General features: G+C 38.1%; 1 long non-coding RNA gene across 1 annotated transcript; it reads right to left on the reverse strand.

Annotated features, from left to right (window-relative positions):
* Positions 1 to 9,394: 9,394 nt before the first annotated feature.
* Positions 9,395 to 17,184, reverse strand: LOC123790559 (uncharacterized). The gene is made up of 4 exons (XR_006779126.2): positions 17,041 to 17,184; positions 14,509 to 14,588; positions 9,851 to 9,927; positions 9,395 to 9,504 (listed from the first exon to the last, which is right to left on the reverse strand). It is a non-coding gene; the product is annotated as an uncharacterized LOC123790559 (long non-coding RNA).
* Positions 17,185 to 17,529: the final 345 nt, after the last annotated feature.

Genomic DNA, 17,529 nt, shown 5'->3' on the forward strand with positions numbered 1-17,529 from the left:
GCTGCCTTGCAATGTTGGGGCTTACGTGGGATCTGTGGCCAGCAATGTATCAATGCCTACGTGTTTTTTCTCCAGCTACGTGCACCCACACAGACATAAGTAGGAAGCAGCTGAAGAGTTAAACTTCATCAGGGTTGAAAGCTGCAGGGGCAAAGTCAGTAGACAAGAGCAAGGAGCACACAAAAGCATAGGAAATCTAAGCTGGGTGAGAAGGAAAATAATGACCTCGTGGGAGGGAAGTCACTAATGAACAGATGGATCGAAGGCCCAATGAGTTTAAAGAAATGTTCCAATTGACAAACTAGAAGTCAGTTGGGAAGACAAGAAATACTGGTTAGTTGGTGGCAGGGAGCAGCTGAAATGAAGACACAGTTGGAGAAGGCACAGTTATTGGTAATTACAAGTCGGAGAATGTGAGCATGGGGAAGCACCGCTGACATGGGAGATAAATGAAATGCAGGAGAAGTTGGGACACAGAGCCCAGGAGGTTGAGGAATGAATTTTTGTGAGGTTCCCCAGAACAGTGACAGCAATACTGGAGGAGAGGGGAAGCAAACTAAAATCTTACATGGGTGATGGTTACCAGGAGGAACAGCGGGTGTTCTCACCTATGCCGTACATCTTAGATTTGCTGGCTGGCTTGAGTGGAGAGTAACCATCACCCTAGTGCCAGGCGCATATGGAGGGGGGAGAAATCCCTTCATACTGAAAAGAGAAAAGAGAAAGAGATTTCAAGATACAGAGAATGCAGGGAAGGAAAGAATGTTATCAAGCAGTGAGAATAATCTTGAAAATAATCTTTAAAAATCATTTAAAATGTCTCATTACTTCCTGCAAAGATTAGGTCTGTCACAATTCCTGTCCAAATTAGGAAATTACTGATACATTAGGTTAGCTTTTCAGTTGAGCTGGCTTTGTCTCCACACTTTCTTCTGTGGAATCACATTACCAGGTTGAGATACCATGAGGATCATTAGCAACATGAGATCACTTGACACACCATAGTTTCAATGTGGTCACACTGTCAGAGTCTAAATGTGGAAGAGTGGGACTCAGGGTCCAGGGACCCACGGGAGTCTGAGATGGCCTCAGCTGATGGGACACAAGACAGTGGTACCAGCAGCCTGACATTCCACTGAGGCAGTAGTGAAGTTTCAGGAGCAAATGAATGGAGGATATCTGGGGACTCTCACGGAATGGATCTGAGAGAGAACTGCTTCATGACACAACGATTTCCAACTGCACGCAAGAATTTGATCTTTCTGTAATTTATAATGGCATTTATTTATATCCCAAGGCTATTAGCATGCATATGTTTCACTGAGTCAGTCTTTAGGACTAATATTCAAACTGAAACATTAGGCAACAATCTACATCTTTTGCAAGGAACGCATCTGCCGAGCTGTTCTGGGTCATTGGCCACATTGCTGAGATCCTCTGTATTTTCTGTGAAAGGACTTACTCATCTACAACAGATGCCCACTTTTGTGATATGGCATAAAAACGGAACCCAGTGCACCATCATATAGGATCATTAAAATACTGAAATGTTGCAGGTTTGGTATATTATTTTTAACTAGCTTCTCTAATAAAATATAATTAATCTGGGTGCTTAGGGAATAGGATGTTTTAAGCTTTTAAAAGTTATTGACTGTTCATCAGAAAGCTTTCCTTCTCTCCTCCAACTTCTTTACTAGCTGAAATTGATCATAATTCCAGGTGCTTTTTTCACTGAAGAATCATAGATTTAGCATTAGAAAGAACCTTGGAAACAATGACACTGGATGAGTGACTTATCAAAATCATGCAGTTAATTAGGGGAAGAACCAGATTTAAAAATATAAACTGGTGAATTAGGAGCCCAAGAATATCCCCTACATTATTTTTCTTCACAAGTCTCTGTTAATAGAATAAATGACCTTTTCTAAAATTTAAATACAGAAATATATTTCAGATTATTTGCAGGCTCTGGTTGGTGACAGAATATAATTTTTCTTCGGTGGATATTTGAAGATATTTTTCTGTTCATATTATTATTCTTAATTTTAGCCAGTGCCACTATTAAAAAAAAAAGAAGAAGAAAAGTTAGTTTTGGCAGCAAGCTGAAAACCAAGGTTGCTTTGAGTTATACATGGACTTCTTGATGTTTTTATCAATTTAAATAAAAGTTCTACAGCTCCCTTTAGATGACTCTTACAAGGTCATTGCTTATGGATGAGTCATCACACTGCTACTGGAAAATGACTTTAGGAATAAGCCATACAGAGATCTGAAAGAGCCTTGTTTCTCACTATGACAGTTATGCAAGTGGAAAGAATAGCCTTGAATCCAAAGAATGGAATAGCACGAGCCAGGACATTTCGGTAACTATACAGACTACTTATTTCCAGAAAATGAACCTGTTTATCTCTATTAATTATAGAGTTGTGCACTGATACTATTTATTTGATTTCTGGGAAAGAGATTTACCAAAATAATCTTAATTAATATGAATATGGCCATAGCTACCAGCATCTCGGCTGTTTGGCCAATCGCATCCCTAATGAGGCAGATGTCAAATTTAGACACAGATCCTATAGCACTTGGCTTCGGAAGCATGAGTTTATTAATCAGGACTAAAACTCCCTTTCAGACCATAGATATGCACGGATAATAGATGTGTCTCTGGATAATTTGCAATTTTGTTTGTTTGGGAATATTCTGTATTAGAATTTGTACACGTCATATTTTCATTATTGCAGTCATTATTTCTGGGCCATTGAAAAGAACTGGATGCTTTACTAGAAGGACAAAAGAGAACAGCTTTATTTTCATCAAAGCAGGTATTAAGATTATAAACTGCTGCTTCTCCTTAAGTCCTTCTTCATTAATTTCTTAAACAATGACCCCAAATGAAATTTCAAGGATTTTCCTTCTGGCATTTGATATGTAAGTGATAGAGTCATATGCCATTGTCACTGTGTAATACTTACTAAGTTTCTCCCAGGTTAGAGTAAGTAGTACTTGTAAGATATTCTCATATTCACCACAAGCTTACAAAGTGTATGTCTTATTTGTGGATAAGACTATGAGGTAGCTAAAGCAGGGTCTTGTCACCACCACTTCACTGCTGAAGAAATGAAAGAAATGAAAGCTCAGGATTTGCTCTATATGCCATAACTAGTGTGTGTCGTTTCAGAATTAAGCTTTATAAAATTTAGACAGTTCATCGACACATGTGAATATTCAGACCTATATCTATGGAGCTCTGTTTGTACAAATCAATAAACAAAGTTCGTACTTCACCATATCTTTTTTTCTTAACTTCTTAATTGTGTCATCCTCTTGGGCACCAGTTTTAAGAGCTCTTGAATGCTCCTTAATTCTGAGAAACATCATTTTACACTTCCCAGGGAAGACCTCAGGTTTCAGTGCTATTAACTTTTGCTCCTGGAGAAGAGAATGTCATGTAACAGGTTTAACAGAGGGTTTCCAAGTGAGACAACCAGTTTACAAGGGCCTGAGCAAAATCAAGATCATTCCAAGGACCAGGGCTATGACCATGACCATGGTATTGTCCTTGTCCTGGGTAGAAGATTAATCTATGATCTATTCACAAGCTCCTTGAAATCCCTTCAGAGCTCAAGCCTATTATTAACATAGGCTCTTACAAGGCTATTGCCAGAAAAGACCTTGAGAATCATCCAGTCTAACATGTTCATTTTATAAACAAGGAACTCAGACAGGCCTTGATGGGTAAGAGAAGTGAGTCAGCATCCACAGTGAGTTCGACTCAAGCTGAGGCTGATTTGAAGGCCCCTGACTTCCAGACCTGTGATCAAGTGCTTTCATATTAATTTACACACCCATAGCAATTTTGAAGTAAGAATATCATAATCGTTATTTTATAGATGAGGAAACAGAAGCATGGATATTAAAGGATTTACTGGAGTCCATTCAGGCAGTAAATGGTAGAGACGAGCTAGGACATGTGTTCTTTGCACACAGCACAATCTGTCCACCAATTTGTAGCTATTGGCTTAATCACTAAGTAACCTAAAAAGTCCTTTTATCAGGCTCTTGATTGTGATCACAATTATCATCATTCATTCAACAAACATTTATTATTGATCAGGTATATGCCAGGTATAGATTTTCATTAGATATTCATTTTTTTAAAAAAAAATAAGCTAAATTTAAATTTGTTGACTCTCATTCTTTACTGTGGTTATGTTCTCTAAAATCTCCACAAGCACTGAATTAGCAATACTGAATCATGGCACCATGGAGAAAATACGGGGTGAGGTGCCTGTGAGCCTCTGCTCACGTTTATCAGCTAATCAATACACAGCCTCGTTTATGTCTGTGTCTGTTTAAAGACACCTTATTAATGTATATATTGTTGATTCATTATCACTGAACTCAGCCGAGAGCATCGTAACTGATACCTGAATGAAGTTTATCTAACACACTTATTTTCTCTGTAAGGCACAACCCAACCTTCTTGCACTTGGGAACCCTAGGCAGCACCATGCTCACGTACCATTTTAAATAGCAAAACTATCAACAAAAAGAACAAAAACTCAGAAAGCATGGTACCAAAGAGGTCCTGAAAAAGACGCTTGATTATAGCCTGAGAACTGAAATAGGACGGCATCACCTTGTTTGACCTCAGCTGGGAACATGCGCAGCAGGTGGCACAACTTTTCGCCACTCTGCACATGTGCACCTGTACAAATGGCCACTGAAGCACCTGGAGTAGTGGCCTGCTGGTTACAAATAAGCAGAGTAAGTGCTTCACAAGTATGGAATCCACGAAAAATAGGGTACAACTACAGTCAAATCATTTATTAAATTTACTATAATTATTAAATCAAATAATAAATTCAAACTTAAAATAGTTAAATAAATTTAAAATAAAAGCTCATTAAATATCTAGTAATTTAAAATAAAATCAAATCCAATTCCTGTCCTTACAGAGCTTGCAATCTAGACCCACAGGAAAACAGTAAACAAATAAACGAAGTATATCATTTTCAAATATAACTTCTATGAAGGAAAAGAATAAGGCAGGAGGGAGAGTGATATGGTGGGGCACTTTTTTGGGGGATGGTCAGCATTAACTGAAATTGTGAGTCCAAATTGAGCACAGGAAGTTATCAATAAGAATGTCAACTAGGAAAAATTCTGGAGAATCTGCTCTCACTGTTACCTCTCCTCCTTCTTACCTTGAGAGAGGAAAGTAGCACTCCATAGCATCTCCTAAAGAAGAACTTCTGCCAGAGAAAGATAGATAGATAGATATAGATAGAGAGATAGATAATGTATACGTAGATAGATATAGATAACAGATCCAGATATAGATAGAGTATAGTACAGATAGTATAGATACAGATACATCTATCTATATACACACACATAAAGAGCCCTGAAATGAATCCACCCTCTGTCCCCATCCCTCACTTGCACTCTGGAAACATCACTATTATAAATGAGGACTCAGGCCAATTACTCTGAGGTACAGGAGGGGACAGAATTCATTTTTTCAACTGTCAATTAAGAGGTACTGAACTGGATTTTTGTACAAGGTGAAAGTACTAATAAAGAAGTAAAATCAGTTCAAGGGTTTTCTAAGAAACACATCAGATCCTTATCACAGAAGCAGATTAACACATTTGAGAGTTGGAATGGGCTTAAGAAATATTTTATTCCAATCCCCTCATCCTACAGAGACAGGAACTGAAGCACATTTGCCCAAGGTTATAATTACTTGTAGGATCTGGATAAAAGAGTTCAATTTTAGATGACAAGCTTACTTGGAAGAAGACATATACTTATATGTCCCAGGCTTAATAAATTTTTAGTAGTTGACGAAAGTTTAATTGTTAAAGTATATTGAATGGTATATTTAAATATCAACTGAATGCATTTAAAAATGTTTTTAAATGTCTAACTGCTGAGTTATTCCTCACTAATAGGTAATCTAGTACTTTCTATCCATATATGAGACACTGATGAGACAGCTCTAATTCAAGCAAAGATCCCCTTCCTAACTTGAATTTTATAGGCCATAAAACTTAGAACTGTGCCAGGCATTTTCAATATCGACTTTAAGCAGGGAACCAAAAATATACAATAAGGTTTTTAAAATTTAATCTAAAACCCCTCTGTATTAGCTTTTATCCTTAATGAAGATATCTATATTCTCTATGGAATGATTATAGATCAAAACTGTTCAAGCCAAGATATAAAGACCTTAAAATGCTTTAGGGATGACATTAAATAATTAACCGCTAATAAGCAAATAAAAAGAAAAACTAGGAAAACATTTGCGATGTAACTCAAATGAGTAACAATTCTAATATAAAAAGAACTTCTGGATATGGGAAAGGAGATATTTATCTCCAAAGAAAAATGGGCCAAATAAAGGAATAGATAGTTCACCAAAGATAGAAAGAAAGGCAGCAAATGCCTGTCAACCATATGAGAATATGGTCAACCTAATAAGAGACAATTAAAACTACATTGAGAAACAATTTTTTTTATCTATCAGATTGGCAAAATTTGAAGTGTGGGGAAATAGAAACTTCTGAAACTCACTGATGGCGATGCAAAAATGATAAAACCCCTGTGGAAGGGAATTTGACACTGTCTTCCAAAACTGCATCTGCATTTACCCTTTGACCAACAATCTCATTTTAAAGAATCCTTGCAAAGTATGGAAAAAATAAAAAAATATATATAGTTACAAAGCTTTTCGTGGTAGCCTTGTTTGTAGTAGCAAAAGACCAGCAATCATAAATGACTATCAGTAGGTGTCTTGGTTTCCTAGGGTTGCCTCAACAAATGACCACAAAGTAGGTGACTTACAACAACAGAAACTTACTGTGTCACATTTCTGAAAGCCAGAAGTGTACAATCAAGGTGAGGTGTTAGCGGGGCCATGCTCATTTTGAGACCAGGAGAAAGGAATCCTTCCTTACCTCTTCCAGCTTCTGGCGTTTGCCAACAATCCTTGGTGTTTTTTCGCTTGTAGATGGATCAATCCCGCCTCTGCCTCCATTGTCACATGGCCATCTTCTCCCTGTGTGTCTCTCTCCACTTCTTATAAGACCAGCCATACTGGATTAGGGTCCATACAATATATGAATATGATGTTATCTTAACTTGATTACATCAGCCAAGATCCTATTTCTAAATAAGGTCACATTCAAAGGTACCAAGGATTAGGACTTCAACACAACTTTTTTTTGTGAGGACACAATTCAACTCAACATTAGTGGATAGACTAAAAAAACCATGGTATATCAATACAATGGAAATCTATGCACCTATCATAGGAATGATTAATATGTCTATATGTTACTATAGAATATTCTCTAGAATATATTATTATTATTTTTAAAGATTTTATTTATGTGACAGAGAGACAGCCAGGTAGAGAGGGAACACAGCAGGGGGAGTGGGAGAGGAAGAAGCAGGCTCCCAGCGGAGGAGCCCGATGTGGGGCTCGATCCCGGAACGCCAGGATCACGTCCCGAGCCGAAGGCAGACTGCTTTAACGACTGCGCCACCCAGGCGCCCCTAGAATATATTATTAACTTTAAAAAAAAGCAAAGTGAAGAAAAGTATGGATAAAATGTTACTATTTAACGCTGCCAGAATACGCTTCTGTGTTTATTTTAAATTATAAAAGAATAATCATAAAAACAATAATAATAATGGAGTTACCTAAATAGAAAGAGAATAATACGGAAGGGACAGAAATACAACTTAAACCGCTATGGCTATCAGTTGTTTTGTGGATTTGATTTCAGACCACGTAAATATGTTATGTAATTACAAAACAATATTAAAATTTAAAAAGCAAACTCTAAACATCAAAAGCAAAATGAAATAAAATGAATCTGTCTTTCCAGTGGGTGAAACTGATACAGGAACTATTCCAAACGACTATAAAACACAGTAATTTGAAAGTACATCCCTTAGCACAAGAGAACTGTGAGGGAAAAAAACCTCTTAAACCGTTTTACAGCACTCATATTGTTGGTGGCAGTATTAAGGCTGTTATGTGTATCATATATATAATAAAGAAAGAAACCAAGTGATTACGTTGGTGCTAACGAAAACCAGGATTTTGGCCTGGGAGAAAGGTAACACAAAATAAGATTAAGGTTAAATAAAAATCCCACGGTTAACAATTTCAATTGGATATAGTTTAATGATGGTACTGTGGTTATATTTAAAAGAACGGGTCTTGCCTTTTAGAGATAAATACTGAAATATTTATAGATGAAATAATATCTTATATCTGGGGTTTGCTTCAAAATACTCAGGAAGGGGGAAGGGGCAATGAATGGGGCTCTAAAAGAAACAAATTGACTATGAATAGATAATAGTTGAACTGGGTTGTGGGTACATGGAGAATTCATTATAACACTGTCTCCACTTTTGTATATGTTTGAAATTTTTCAGTGTATTTTTCCTTATGTACCATATTCATTACATATGTATATAATAAGTATATGTGTTATAAATATGAATATGCATATATTGATTATTTAAATATTTATATATTCATACATACATACACCTAAGTACATATACCTAGTAAGAACCATAAAAATTTTTATTTATTTACGTAATCTCGACACTCAGTAGGGGGCTTGAACTCATGACCCTAAGATCAAGAGTCCAAGAGTCACATGCTCCACCAACTGAGCCAGCCAGGTGCCCCAAAAATGTATAGATTTTTATTGACCTATTTGCCCTATCACTCAACTTATTGGCATTGAATTTGCATTGCCCTGTTAGCAATCACCAAATTTCCAGAATGACATGGGTGTGGCAATCAGTGGTGTGTGGATTGTGCGCACTCTCCTGCTGAATTTCTGCAATAGGTCTGAAATATGTCACTACTGACACCTGTTTCTTTTCTAGGCAACACCAGATGCTTCGTGGGTTTGATCTAATTAATATTTGTATTTTTTTTACTCTGATCATTTGCTCACCATATTAGTTTGCTCATCAGTAGTAAAGTTCAATGACTCTCAAGTGTGATGATGAATCAGATAAAACAGATAAATCATCCCTCCTCCCCTACAAAGGAATGAGCAAAGATTTGGAGAAGGAAATCCAGTGTGGGGGGGTTACTATGGTGAAAGCCTGTCCACGGGAAACATGAGGCCAGAAGAATAGAGGCTTGCCCCTCACACTTCTGTAAACTCTTTCTCTTCTGCTCCTCAGGGTCCCCACTTCAGCTTTACTAGTGAGTCTCCTCTTGCTCATCTTCAAGCTATACTCAGCGTTTGTTTTAAATCGAAAGATATGCATGTATATTTATGCACATCATTCATGTCATGGGTCCAGGTGTTGATAAACTTTTGTGGAATGAATATATTTGTTTACTTTGACCTATTTATAGGAACATAGTCCTCCTGGTTGTTCTCTAGCTTCCACGGTATTCTCCGTTCAGGTTCATTGTCCCATTCTAGGTTTCTTCCTTAAGTGCTTCAGAATGGGGCTCTTGGGAGAAAAAATAAAGCTTCAATCATTATGGCCGCCTTCCTTCAAGCTCTTCAAATTTATTTCTCTCTCCAACAGTGTTAATATTAAGAACATTTTCTTTTTCTGTGAGTCTGAGATGCTATGTCACCCTCACCAAGAGAATCTCTGTATTCTCAGAGCTAAGAAGGTCAATGGAATGTGGTAGATACTAAAAAAGTAAGCTGTTCACATCTGGAACAACCTATTAGGATTGTTGTAAATAAACGTTTTTTTATTTTACACATATCTTTAACAGTTTACACTCTTTGAGGTCAAAGTTCTAAAATCTTGGATTAGCTTACCATTAACAATGATTTGAGCTTACCTTGTGTCCAATTGTGTGAAATAAAGACTTGGCCAAGAAGTCCTCAAAAACTACCTGTGCTCGTGGTGTCACCAGGTCTAAAATCAAATGGGGAACAGGAAGTGGTGAGTTGATCATAATCAAGCAGAAACCCCAGCTGTCTTTTCCCCATCTTATAATCTGTCTATGCTATGATTATTAAATGCATTAACTGCTTCCCCCAAACTATTTCTGCTCAAAACTCAATACCAAATGCCTTGCAGTCTGATTTCCCCTCTCTTGGAACTTTCTAAGAATTCTCAGAGTGAAAACGGTATCAGAGTATCTTTGGATAAGGCTTCACCTTGGGTGGGGCTGTGACCAGCAAGGAGAACCTGTCATTGAGAACCCAAGGTGATCTGACTGTTAGTTACACCATCTGGCCATTTGGCATGCCAGTATGTAATGAGAGTAACTTCAGGCATGATTTAGACATCCTGCCCACTCTTGAAGAAGTGAGAAGTGGCGCACTGGCTTCAGGCACTGTGGTCCTGACATCAGTAGGTGGGAAAGACCATGGAATGGGATGATTCTTCCGTTCTCCTACTTGCAAATGGAGTCAAGACCCCTGCTTTCCTCTAGTACAAAACAGAAGCTGGGTTTCAAGAAAGAGGAAGGTGGGTGACTCCAAGAAAACTTAAGGTAGTCACAAAACCTAATAATTGCTACTAATGTAGCAGTAGGTAAGCACAAAGCAAAATGTCTCTTGATATGCAGGAGGGTGTTTCTGATTGTGATAAACCATTGTTTTATTTTTATACACAGTAGTCCTTTTTCTTCCAAGTACACAGTCTACACTAGCTTACCTATTCCAGAGAAGTGGAACCAGTGTCCTGATTGGGGGTTACAAGCAAATTTCATTATTTGTATTGTCCGTAGGGAAGTTGTCACTTCATCCATGAAGAAGAAAACTAGAACTTACAAAGAAACATTCCAAAGGAAAGGAAATGGGAGGGACTTCCCTTTGCAAATTTAATTATGAAAAATACATGATAAGGTCAAAATTGTGGAAGATTAAGGTGGAAGACAGGGGCTTTTTGTATGCTACAGACACTACAGTGCTTCAAGTTCCTTCTGACTTGATTTTGGGATTGCAGTTCCCTTTTGCCCAGGATGATACACTACCATACAGTCCAATACCAGCCAAATTTGTTATTGTTACATCATTCATTTGACTGGTCTGGCAATTCACATGGTTTTACTTAGGCCTGGGTCTATATGTCAATATTGAGGACAATTAGTAATTTAGTGACAGATTTCAACTCAAGTTCTTGATTTGTATGTCCTAGCTACATGACCTTGGGCAAATTATACGCCAAAGCTAAGTTTCTTTATCTGTGACATATGGAGAATAAAATACCAACACCAAAAGGATGAGAAAAGGATTCTTCGAGATGACATAGGTGTAAAGTACTTAACAAGAAGGACAAGCATGAAGTTAGTGTTAACTGTTGTTAGATTTAGACATGCTGAGTCTTCACTATCAGGAAGCTTCTAATCCTTTCACTCTGGAACATGACCCTGAGCTTCCATTATTTCTAATTAAAAGCTGGGAGAAAGAAATAAAACTTACATGAAGCTAAATGGTTATTAGATACATATAACTATATTTTCTATTAGAGCTAAGGCATGGCCCAGGTAAATTTCCTTACAGTATTACATGGAGCAAAAGAGAAATGTGAAAGCAAAGCCTTGAAGATTCTGGTTCATTTGTGGCTGTAAATTTTAGGACTTAATTCAAGAGAATATTAGTGAAGTTTCAATGTGAGGATACTTGGAAAATATAAAATTGGCAAGTTTTTACATCTATGTTATGTTTAAACCTAGCATTATTCTAGAAAAAATATATATATTTCCCCTTTATCCAAATTCATTTTGACTCTTCCCTTCACAGTTGACAAAACTAGGTATTAGCCATTTTTAGAAGCACCTGGTTTGTGCTCTCATTACAAATGGAGTCATCCTAATAAGTCATTAGCAACATGGATAGCTTCCAGTACTGTAAAAACATTACGGTTTTGGTTAGAGTGTGAGATAATCCATAATTTAAGTGGGTACTAATTATGTGACTTGAGGCACTTAACCACAGTACCATAGACAAACTGCTAGACATTTCAGCTATTAGAAAATGGTCCATTCTCTATTTGGTAACCATTTTTTTCTGGGGGAAAAAGAGGATATTAGCTTAGGATATTTTGCCAGCTGTCTAGAAATGAAAATAAAGCCATAGAAAATGTATTACTAAATATAACAGATGTGGGAAAAAATTAGAGGAAACCTCAAGTATGATTTTGTGTGAACTTGGGTCTCTTAAAGTCACTTTCCACACAAATATTCTACAATTCTGAGATTATGAACTCTTGATTGGGAAAGAATAAATACAATGAACAAAATCACCATATTTCATGCCTGACCCCCACGTGTAAGCCCTCCTGTTATAGTTAATAACACACATCACTTCAGGGTTGAAATGATAGGGTTACTTTGACCTACCATTTCTGAGATGCACGCATCATACTGGGCACCAAGTCACTACTAGTCTGCTTCTCCAGTGCCGTTCATTTCCACTCCATCCTTTCCAGGTTTGCAAGCAAAGCCCTAGTGCAAGCCTTCATTGCCTCTCACTGAGTCCTTTCAAGCAGCCTAATTGCTATTTATTATTCCTACCTTATCACTCATAAACTTTCCTACACATTGCTGCTGGGTTAATATTCCTGCAAAACAGCTTTAATCCTGCCATGCATTTGACCCAAATAATTGACCCTTTGGCAATATCCAAACTCCAGATCCTGGTAAATGAGGTATTCTCTCCAGGTTGGCCACTGTCTTTGACAATTTCCTTTCCATGCTTTCCATAATCCTCATTTCTGGCACATCACAGTTACTCTACAGCCAAAAACCATGCACTGTATGGTCTTATGTCTGAACCTTCCTTCTCTTGGTTTTGGTCTACTTCAGGTAGAACTGAAGCCCTTCAAAGTCTTTCTGATTTACGTTCTGAAAACCTTTCTCACTCCTTCCCCATCAACCTAATAGGTAGCACTAACCAACACAAACGTCATTCTTGCTTAGATCATTTGCTGCTCAGGATCACTCTGAGCCTTTGTCCAGGCAACTATTCTGACTGATGTGATCTGGCAGTCATGATAGAATGACTTTTTTATCACTTAATACTTTACTGGAAGTCTGAACTAAAATAGGTGGCGAACATGGAATTGATTTCATTGGATTTGGGGGGAAAGGAAAAGAGAAATTAAGACGAAGAAAGTCAAAGACATTTCTCTACCTGGCACAGACCTGGATCTCATCCAAACAAAGCTGCAAGAATCTCCGTAGACACGGGCATAATCAAATCTACTGCATGAAACTGTTGTAGAGTAAGAAAGATGAACTATGGCCCCCCTGGTTGATTAGACAGGACCACATGAAATGCTGACCGCGAATGTCTTAGGGACTGGTGCACAGCCTGCTTCAGTGTTGCGCTACAGTCTAGGAAAGAGCACTATCTCGGAATCCAGAGACCGACACTCCCGTCCCAGCTGTGTAACAAAGTCACTGTGGGACCTCCAGCACATCTTCTACCTGTGCTTTACCTTTTTTTCTTTTAAATATTTTATTTATTTATTTGAGAGAAAGACAGAGAGCACAAGTGGTGGGAGGAGGGGAGGGAGAGGGAGAAGCAGACTCCCCACTTAGCAGGGAGCCCAATACGCAGGGCTCAATCCCAGGACCCTGGGATCATGACCTGAGCTGAAGGTAGACACTTAAACAACTGAGCCATCCAGGTACCCTTGCCCTTTATCTTTTTATGAAACAAATGGACCAGCCCCCTCAGGGCCCCCATCACCCTGATTAATTGTATTATGACTTATAAGTTCCATAAAACTGCATCTCTTTTTTATGCAAACACTTTAAATACTAGGTAAGACCAAAAGAATGCCTACAGACATGTGTATTAATATACCTTACAGGCATTTCTCCTTGATCTCTCTTTTGACACTGGGTTTAGGTGATTATAAAATGCCTGAATGACTTTGGAAGCAAGCAGCAAATTGACATTTCTTCTCAGGCCATCCCTCCTTCCTTTCCCACTCCAACCAGAATCTTTCTCCCATCCTTAGTCATGAAGGGTACAACCCTCTTAAACACTGACACATTTGACAAAGAAAGTATTTTTGAGCTTGCTCTCTTCCCTACCTCATTAGTTGGTTCTCAGCTCCTGTGGTCTCTAAGATCCAACACTGTTCACCTCCAATATTCACCAAATGTTTTAGCAAATGTAAGGGAATTCAAAAAGCAGATTTTTCTCGGAACAGAATTTGTACCTTAAAACCAATGGAACGGCTAATAACGCTTTTCAGTCAAAGGAAGCTTAAAACACTAGGTTCCCATCAAGCTCTTATTACTTACTCTGCTTCCCTTTTGTTCTCAATGGTCTCATAATTGGTATAAGAAAACAACACAATACTTAGGACTGAAACCATTGACTCCAGAGCAGAGGTCACTAGGTAGCTCTCACTTAGCAAACACCTTTGCCCTCACCACAGGAGCAATACACACTCGCTATCCTTAACAATACCTTACATCCCCTGAGTTCCCAGAACACAGGTAACACGTTCTCCAGTAAGTGCTATACCTACCGAATTTGTTTTCAGGTAATACGGAGTGTCTGTCAGTTTAATCGAACAGGCCCAGGAACTACTTGATTTTCTCCAAGCCTCTAAAATGTTAGAAGGAAAAAGAATAAAATATCTCTCTGTAGACATCCTAATTATCAAGTGATTTCTAAATCACTGATAAGACATTGCTTCCTGGTGTCAATATTTGCACTTTTGAGCAGATCTGAATCTCTTTTCTAAAGACTTTGTTGGCCCTGCCTATAGGTATGTTGTGACTCACCTACAGAAGGAGATTTGTGCTGTTTAGGACAAAACATTCAAGCTGCTTAATCTGCTAACCAAGTAACAACACTGCTGCCTCACTGTTCAGAGCATGCTAGTTTCTTTACAATTAACAATAAAACTCAAAATAGCTGCCCTTCAGTCATTCTCCAGAGAGCTCCTGTCAAAAGTGAATCTCAGATTAATGATATTCTAGCGACATCATTAAAGCAATATTTATGTCAAGTTTTCTCCTTCTAGTGAGTTCTAATAAGCAATGCACTTGGACTGCATTAGCTTGATTCCCTTCCCAGCTGCCCCCGGTGCCAACAGACCAGCTGTCTCCTCCAAAGGTTGCTCCCACTGTGTGGGAGACCCCCACCGCATTAGGCACCACTGCCACTTTTGGCAGCTACTACTAGATTGTTCCAGGTGGTACCAGTTCCTACCGGCTACCACTGCAGATGCCACCATTGAAAATGCTGATATTCTGAAAGTATGACACCAAATGGGCACACTGTTCTCTGGAATCTATGAAGCCCTAAAAAGTTTCTTAGGTCACCATGAAAATGATATTCTGATGGGAATCTCCCACAAATTTGCCAGCCACGCTCAGACATTTTTTCAAATTTAGCAGTGGTTTCTATGTGGGCTCAAACTTCCCACACTGGTATTTTAAATGTAAACTACCTCAACTCATTTTTAGAAGCAGAACAATGTTCTAAATCCAAATACAAGTGAATGTCCACAGTTTTCTCATTTATAGGAGAAATGCAGAAGAGAGTGCTCGGTGTCAAAATAAACAGAGTCTTATGTGGTGGTATTTGAGAGTATCCAAGTATAATGTACAGAAAGTGAGAGAAATGACTCTCATATAAATATAAAATTTACACATGTAGAAAAATGTTTAACTCACTAATAAGGAAACCAGTGAGATGGCAAAGCTAGTTCCAAAAGCACTTGAGGAACTGGATTTTTCAAGCATTAAGAAAACAAGGAAAGGAGAAAAGAAAGGAAAGAGGGAAGAAGGGAAGAAGGAAGTTAGAGAAAGAGAAAGAAACAAAGGAAGGAAGGAAGGAAGGAAGGAAGGAAGGAAGGAAGGAAGGAAGGAAGGAGATATAGTTGACTTAAATAAAAACAAAACAAAACAAAACAAAACCCACTTAATGTCCTATAGGGCAAACATACCAGAAATTTTGAGGTGATCTTTCCTACTGGGCATAAATATACAACTGAACATGTTTCAGAAACAACAACAACAACAACACAATTGAACATGTTTCTGGGCCAAATGAAATAGTAGATAACAAGTTAAACACAACTGTATATTTCTAGAGAGTTAAAATATCAAATGGTAAGCCTGCTAAACGGGACCCTAATAAGAAAGGATATGCCTCCCATGACTTTTGACTTATATCTAGGTTTTGGATAATATTCTCCTAATAGTCTCCCATTTGGGTCATAAATAGTTGTCAAAGAATATTCTTGATTACACTAAAAAAAGCCTGGTCTCATATCTGGCTTGATATTTACAGATGCAGGGCAAGAGGATTAATTACTCCTATGAGCCTCATTGAGTTTGCTCAGCAAATCTAGAGCTATTGGGTATTGAGCAAGTACTGAAGCCAGAGAATTAACATCTTCCTGGAAATTTTTATACGGAGTCTCAGATTTGACTTTTTAAACACTTGTAATTATTTGCTCTTCTGCCCAAAGGTAAGAAGCCAAGCCCAAGAAATTTTCCTCAGCTGCTACTCTTTTAAATTTATATGAATTTCACTTTCTTTAAAGTTCCTAAAACAAGCTAAGATCCCTGGCCTTTCAGGAAGTGACCATCCTCATCAACTGTGAAGCTGGAATCTGATAAGCCAGGTGTACCAAGCCTGTTTTCCTCAGAGGACTTTGTAGGCATTGACTTATTTTGTAAAGTCAATCTGTGTCCCCATAATGCTGGCCTTCTCATCCCTGATTATGTGACTGTTCTTCTGGGATATGACACACCAACTAAAACACTTGCAAAATCAACTTGTTTGTATCCTGGTAAGTAGGAGAACAGATACTTATGGGACTCATGCAAATAAATATATTGCCATAAAAAGTAATAAGGCTCAGTAAAACTATTTGTTTCAGAATTCTGGGGAATTGGTGAGCATCAGATACCATTTTTTTTTTCAAAAAATGTTTGACTTTAATTAAAAAAGCATTATCTACTACATTGAGGATTGAGAATAAAGAAGAAAGGCAAAGTGCTTCCTTATATACCAGTCAGAAAACAGGACATTAAAACATTACCAGCGGGTGCCCGAGTGGCTCATTCGGTTAAGCGTCTGCCTTCGGCTCAGGTCGTGATCCCAGGGTCCTGGGATTGAGTCCTGCATTGGGCTTCCTGCTCAGCGGGGAGCCTGCTTCTCCCTCTCCCTCTGCCTGCTTGTGCTCTCTCTCTGTTGAATAAATAAATAAAATCTTAAAAAAAAAAACATTAACAGTAATGTCTAAAAAAATAATCACAGTTAATTTTCCTTCATCGGTTCATTCAGTTTTACATAACGAAGTCTTGTTCTGCTGGATTTGGGGTCAGCAGTCTGTTTTAACGAAATCATTTCTTCTCACTGAAAAGACTAAGTTTACTGGTATGGTCAGAAAGCTGTCTAAAACTTCAGCTCTAAGCTCTCAAGGCTTCAAGTAGCCACACTTTTTTTTTGAAACATCAATAGGAATATCAGCTATAGTTCTCTCCCCAAGGCTCTGAGACTATCCTAGCTTTTTGAAGAAACAAATTCT

This window comes from Ursus americanus, chromosome 5 (assembly GCF_024610735.1).
Source record: "Ursus americanus isolate L20-20 chromosome 5, mUrsAme1.1.p, whole genome shotgun sequence".
In the NCBI taxonomy this organism is placed as follows: domain Eukaryota; kingdom Metazoa; phylum Chordata; class Mammalia; order Carnivora; family Ursidae; genus Ursus; species Ursus americanus.